Source organism: Ixodes scapularis, unplaced genomic scaffold (genome assembly GCF_016920785.2).
Source record: "Ixodes scapularis isolate PalLabHiFi unplaced genomic scaffold, ASM1692078v2 PGA_scaffold5__190_contigs__length_132052651, whole genome shotgun sequence".
NCBI classification, from domain to species: Eukaryota; Metazoa; Arthropoda; class Arachnida; order Ixodida; family Ixodidae; genus Ixodes; species Ixodes scapularis.
In genome coordinates this window covers 39855897-39862437 of record NW_024609880.1, presented here as the reverse complement: position 1 = coordinate 39862437, position 6541 = coordinate 39855897, and positions in this window count along the sequence as shown.

Genomic DNA, 6541 nt, shown 5'->3' with positions numbered 1-6541 from the left:
GCTACGGTAAAACCGCCTATTGCGATTCCCAGCACTTACCAAAACTGCAGCCGAGATGCCATGTGGCGACGGACGAGGGGTGTCCCCTCTCGAAATCATGCGCCTTCCGCGTCTTTGCGGGCCAGGACAACACCACCTAGATGGAAAGCCGGAGCGCTTCCCTCTCTCCCGTCAAGGAGCGTCGGCATGAGTAGGCTGAACTGGTAGTGCGCTTCTCCGCAAGGCTCCCCTTGACAGTTGGCTTCTTCGCAATGCACGTTCTCTTTTACTTTTCCTTTCCCTCTACGCTTGACGCCCCGTCAAGCGTAGAAAGAAAAAAAAAAAAAAAACGCCACGGCGTCGCGTTTTTTTTTTTCTTTTTTCTCTTTAACGGTCGTTTGTCGCGTTCCTTTCTTCGACGGCTTTTTTTACTTACTCCTGCGGGTTGGGTCACGTGACAATAAGGCTGGAGGAATCAACTAGAACAACTCTCGAAGCGAGTAGGTTTTTGGACGCCAAGGGTCAGAGGTTTAACTCTCGAGTGAGATCGAGCACATTTTGGAATGTGCTCTAGCGGCCTCGTGTGTGGACGTGAAAGCTGCCTTTCGGTTGTCGGTGCCTGGTGGGTGCTGTCATTCGGTACAGATGTTGTTTTTCCGCGCTTTGACGGAAAACTGGATGTGAAAGTGTCCATATTTGAGTTTCTGCAAGGATGACTACGAAAGCGTGGACTATACAGCGAATCGATGGGAAGATCTCGCTCCTTGACGGCATGGCAGGGTGAGAACTTTTTTTAAATTTTATCACCGTGGTTTCGTTTTTTTGTTTTTACTTTTCGCTGAATGCATGCTTGGGAGTGATTTGGTTGTGACCTGGAAGCAACATATTCAAATACTGGCGCTACTTGCAGGTGCAGAATTAAATAAAAATGACTTGATTTATGAGTTCAGGTTGGAATGTTTTCGCAAGCTACGCAAGTGATAGGTTATCGCGGTTGCAACCAGCACATCAATTAAAAAACAACAACAACAGAAGTACATTGTGTCGTTTCTGCGTATCCTCATCGGAGCGCAGAAATGATCCGCTACAGCTAACTAGTAAGACCTATATTTCAGCGGGTCTCTGAGCTGTAGTTTGGAGTGCACGCAAGCCGGAATATGGTTCATTGATCAGTTTACTTATCCATACACCAGAGCCATATACTAACGATTTAGCTGGAGCCGCTTCAGGCTCCCCAAAGAATCCCACCACACGCCAGGAAGCTCTATTAATTATTATTTTCTCTACCTGGTTCTATGTGCTCGTGGAATAAGCATTGATATTATTATTATTACTATTATAGCGCATTCGGCACATCAAATTCAAGAATAATTTTGATGTTTGTGATCCAAAATACCAGATCGAAACACTGCCAGTGTTTTCTGTCAAATACGGAACCACTTCAGCTTAAAGAAGAGCATTCTTTCTTCTTGTTTTTTTTCTTTTTATAACCATTTTTAATTGCATTACCTTTCTTTAGATTAATATGATTTCCTCCTTTTTCGTTCTATTTCCTGCAGAAGCGGTCACGCATCCCAGATACTGCTTTGACGAACTCTGGCTACTGTACGGCCTCCATGGGACAAGCTGAAAACTGACACCTTAGAAGAGTACTTCGGAATGTATAGGCAACTGGCTTGCTTCTAATATCACGTGTCTACAAGGCACACTTGCGAAGATGAAAACAGAATACTGCTGTGGAGCACAATGTCAACAGTCACTACAGCTAGCAATGGAAACTAGAAAGATCTTCCCAAGCGAGCGGATACTTGACGCCCTGCCTGCAACGTGGTATACCTGCAATGTGGCCTTGGGCTGTAAAAAAGATAAGGCACAGCCTCCCGGCCTTGGGCTATGTGGCCAGCTGTGCAGTCTACACCACCTTGAAAAACCTAAGGGGCGAAAAATGCAAGGCCACATCGACAGCACGAAACAAGTTGGCTACAGTTTGCTTGCACAGGAAGACAGAGCTGGTGTAAATGCTGTAGCGAAATGAATGTTTGCATTAACGCCAAGAATGCCAAACAGAAGAAATGAAAAGCTGAAACTCGATCAAAGACACTCGCTGCCAACCGTCACGGATGTCAAGAAGCCAACTCGGACCAAGGAAGAGTATGTCTGACGCCTGTGATGATGAACCCATCGTGAGTTCGAGCTGAAGCATGTGTTGGACTGCAGTGAAAACTTTCAACTGAGAAACCTTTGTTGCAAGATACACTAGGAGGTCAAGGCTAAACAAATTAGTTTGTGTCCGGCCAGCAACATGCTTGCGCTTCATCCTCATGCAAAGGCAACTGCTTTCTGAAGTTGGTCGATCTGTGTGTGTGTGTGTGTGTGCAGATAATCGGTGTCCTTGTAGCAGTCTGTTTGGGTATATTGTGGTGCTACAACGTAAATGCCAACATGCTGCACAGATATTGTGTGTCTCGGTGTCACATAATCTACAGCATCAAAGATGCATATGTATAAATGTTTTTGAAGACGGATATTTTCAGAACTTATGGATACCAGGAGGCTCGTTTCGCAGTGTTCAAAGGTGACCCATTTCTTCTTTATGACTCTTCTGCATTGTAAATGCAAGCAACTTTGAATATGAAGCTCCCATGCCCACTTCTGTTTGTGTACAAAACTTGTTTTTAGCTGCCCTAAATGTGTCGTTTCACAGACTCGGTACTGTCGAAGTACATCTGCATATTGGGCAACGCTCGGGTATTGCGGCACTTTTTTTTTGCAAATGTAAAGTTTTCACATTATGACATTGCCAAGGAATAGGTCACAGGTGTTTTTTGATGTAGTAACCAGATAGGTTGCTTGCTGCAAAACAAGTACTATATTTGAACAGGCAGAGTGCTTCGAATTGCTGAACCTATGCAGGTTGATCACAGGTCTAAGAAAAGTTTGCCAAAATAAGTGGAATACATTTTTCAAAATATGTGCAATACATTTTTCAAACTATGTGCAATACATTTTTCAAACCAGCACATCACAATTTTAGAATGTTATTACTCTTATACTTGTCTGGCAATTGGGGTCCCGTTGCTGTTGCATCAGATGTCCCTAAGGGTAGTGTACTCGGGCCTCTATTGTTTCTAATATATATCAATGACCTACCATTATCAATTAAATCGACAATTAGACTGTTTGCTAATGCATGAGTTATTTACCGGAAAATTAATACGCCTATATTAATCACAATACGATTTAGATACAATATCATCATGGTGTTCCCTATGGCAGATGAACATTAACACATATAAATGCAAAGAATTGTCCATAATTAAGTCCTCCACTAAAACACTAACCCAGTACTCGTTACTTTCCAAACCCCTAGAAGACTCGCTGTCGTACAAGTATTTGGGCGCGTATTTCACAGACTCATTATCATGGATTGAGCAAATAACAAATAGCGCACTAAAAACACTTAATTAGTGAAAAAGCCATTTGTACGAGAAAATTCTTGTGTTCAATAAACGGATGAATCGTGCAAGATATATGATAACCATATAAGAACTATATAAGATATATAAGAAACTTCTTACAAATTTCTTATAGTATTCTAATTCTTATAGGGCTCTTACATGTTCTTATATATCTTGTATGATTCATACGTGTTTATTGGACACAGAAGTTTCTCACACAAATGAGATTTTTAGTAGGGATCGAGCTCTTATTAAAGCAAAACTACTCGCATACAAAACATTTATCCTCCCACCATTAGAATATGCGAGCATAATTTGGAATCCACACCTAAGTTACCTATAATCTAGAGGCTCGAATCTTCAGAAGACAGATTTATATGTAGTGATTATTCATTCGAAACTAGTGTCTCCACTTTAAAAGCTAGCATAAATCTTCCTAATCTAGAAAGAAGACGAAAAATGGTCTGATTGTGTTGTTTTTTTTTCCCCCAAGATGTATATTACTCACATTCCAATTTTCAATCTACTTAGTGCTGGGCTGCCAATTTCATATCATCCATATTAGATAATTCCTTCAAGATTGAACCATTTCAGTGCCATAATTACACTTTCCTTTTTTCTTCCTTAGTACTTTGCAACACTGACTAGAACAAACTACCTGACCATATTGTAACTGAGAGATATCCCATTTCATTGAAAAAGTGCATCAATTTGTGTAACTGAACTTTGATTTGTAAAACTGCATCATAACAATAACATGCTAATAAGCGGTTTTGTGTGTGTGTGTGTGTGTGTGCGTGTGTGACACTTTCTTTTTGTTGGTGTCTCTTTTATGTTCAATTACTATTTTGTCTTTTATTTTTTTTTAATTCCCCCTGATGTAATGCGTCTTTGGATGCCTTTGAGGTGAATGAAATTAAATGAAATGAATGCCTCTGCATCATTTATCCAATTGTTACTTCAGTTCGTTTTATCTGGTCCTACAACTTCAATTATTGTCATTTCATAGGGATTCTTTTTTATTACACAAGTCCCATGTCGTTCAGAGATAATTACACCACCCAGTCTATCGCTTAAAAAATAACACATCTGTCTCAAGATATCACTTTCTTGCATTTCACTACAATAATTGTAGGTTATAAGAATTTTCCTGCGTTCTAAAATTGGTTCTTTAAATCACTTTGCGTTCACAGCTCTCATGTTAGCTTATAAAAAATAAATTGTGCGAAAACCCGCGTTTCTAGGACGTAAAAGCTACGCGCGAAGCCTTCAGCTCAGCTCTATAGCGCGGCGCTCGTCAGCCTGCTGCCGTGACGTCACCGGAGGCGTGTGCTGGCCTTCTCCTCTAGGTGGTGTTGGCCAGGATCGTGTCATACTCCTCGAGTTCAGCGACGACACTTGGTTTACGTCCCCCACCAGACTGCCGAGAGGCAATCGCGACGTGACAACCTTTGAAAAAGCCCGACTTGACAACAAAAATTCCAAAAGTGAGGCAAATCTTCGTACAGACACACGAGCACTTTACGCGCGACATCCACCGTCGGCCATGACGACTCATCACGATCGCGATGCAGCTCACGCATTGCGTTCATCTAAATTGTTTCACTTACGTAAAAAGACATGATTCATGCGACCTAAACTTGACACCGGTAATTATATTTAGATTGTGCCAAATTTATTTATAAATACTGTTAACCCTTGCCAGGGTCATTACAGAGAGGGAAAAACAACAAAACACATTACCTAACATCTTTCACAACAATAGTACGCGTCAAGTAGGCTCTCAGATTCACGAACATTTTCCCTGTCAACAATATAACTAGGCAATGCATTCCAGGATTCAATCACATCAGGAAAAAATGAGTATCGAAAAACATCAACACGGGCATTGAACGGCTCAATGGCTAGGTTGTGATTTAATCGGTCACTTCGTTTACATGGTAGTTTTATATAGCTGTCCTTATTAATCTTAATTTGTCCATGGATGAGTTAAAAAAACAATATCAGTCGATGTTTTTGTCTCCTTGTCTCCAGTAGCTCTAGGTCGCATGAGTCTAACATTGATGTAACCGAATCTGTTTATTTATATTTAGCACAAACAAAGCGGACAGTTAATCTTTGAATTCTTTCTAATTTGGACTTCAAGACGTTCTGATGTGGACTCCAGACACCCGAGGCATATTCTAGAACTGACCTCACGAATGTTTTGTAGGCAATTAACTTAACGTTCTTTGTTGCGTTGTGCAATTTTTTCCTTAAGAAGTACAATTTCTTTGAAGCCTTAGAGCACACGTTTTCCACATGTATTTGCCAGTTTAGATCATGGTTTATGGTCACTCCTAAATATTTAAAACTATTTACATTGTTCAAGAAGTTATTTCCAATGTTATACCTAACACAAAGTGCACTCTTGTTTTAGTTATATGAGTAAATCTGGATTTAGTATAGTTAATTTCCATGTCCCACTTTTCACACCACATGTTTAAAGCCTGAAGGCTACGATTGATATTAATTTGCTCATTCACATTTGTGACTACCGAATAAAGTAAACAATCGTCGGCAAAAAGCTTCATTTCTACGCCTGGCTCTACAATGCTAGCAATATCGTTGATGTACAACAAAAATAATAAGGGTCCCAACACAGATCCTTGTGGGACACCAGAAAACACCTCCAACGAACAAGACATACAATCGCCAACACGCACCACCTGCCTGCGATTGATCAAATAAGCCTCAATCCATTCTAATATTGTAGAGCTAATACCGATTTGTCGAAGTTTGAAGAGTAGTTTATTATGAGAAACCTTATCAAAAGCTTTTGCGAAGTCTATACAAATAACATCTATCTGCCTCTGGTCGTTTATTGCTAACGAAAAATCGTGAATAGTTTCGATTAGCTGCGTAACAGTGGAAAGATTGCTTCGAAACCCGTGTTGATGCGGGTAAAGCAACTGGTTCTCTTCAAGAAAAATAATAATATGTTTTGCTATATTGTGCTCCAGAAGCTTACATGACACACAGGTAAGAGACATGGGGCGATAATTATTCACGATTGCTCGGACTCCGCCTTTAAAAATAGGTATTACGATTGCACTACGCCAATC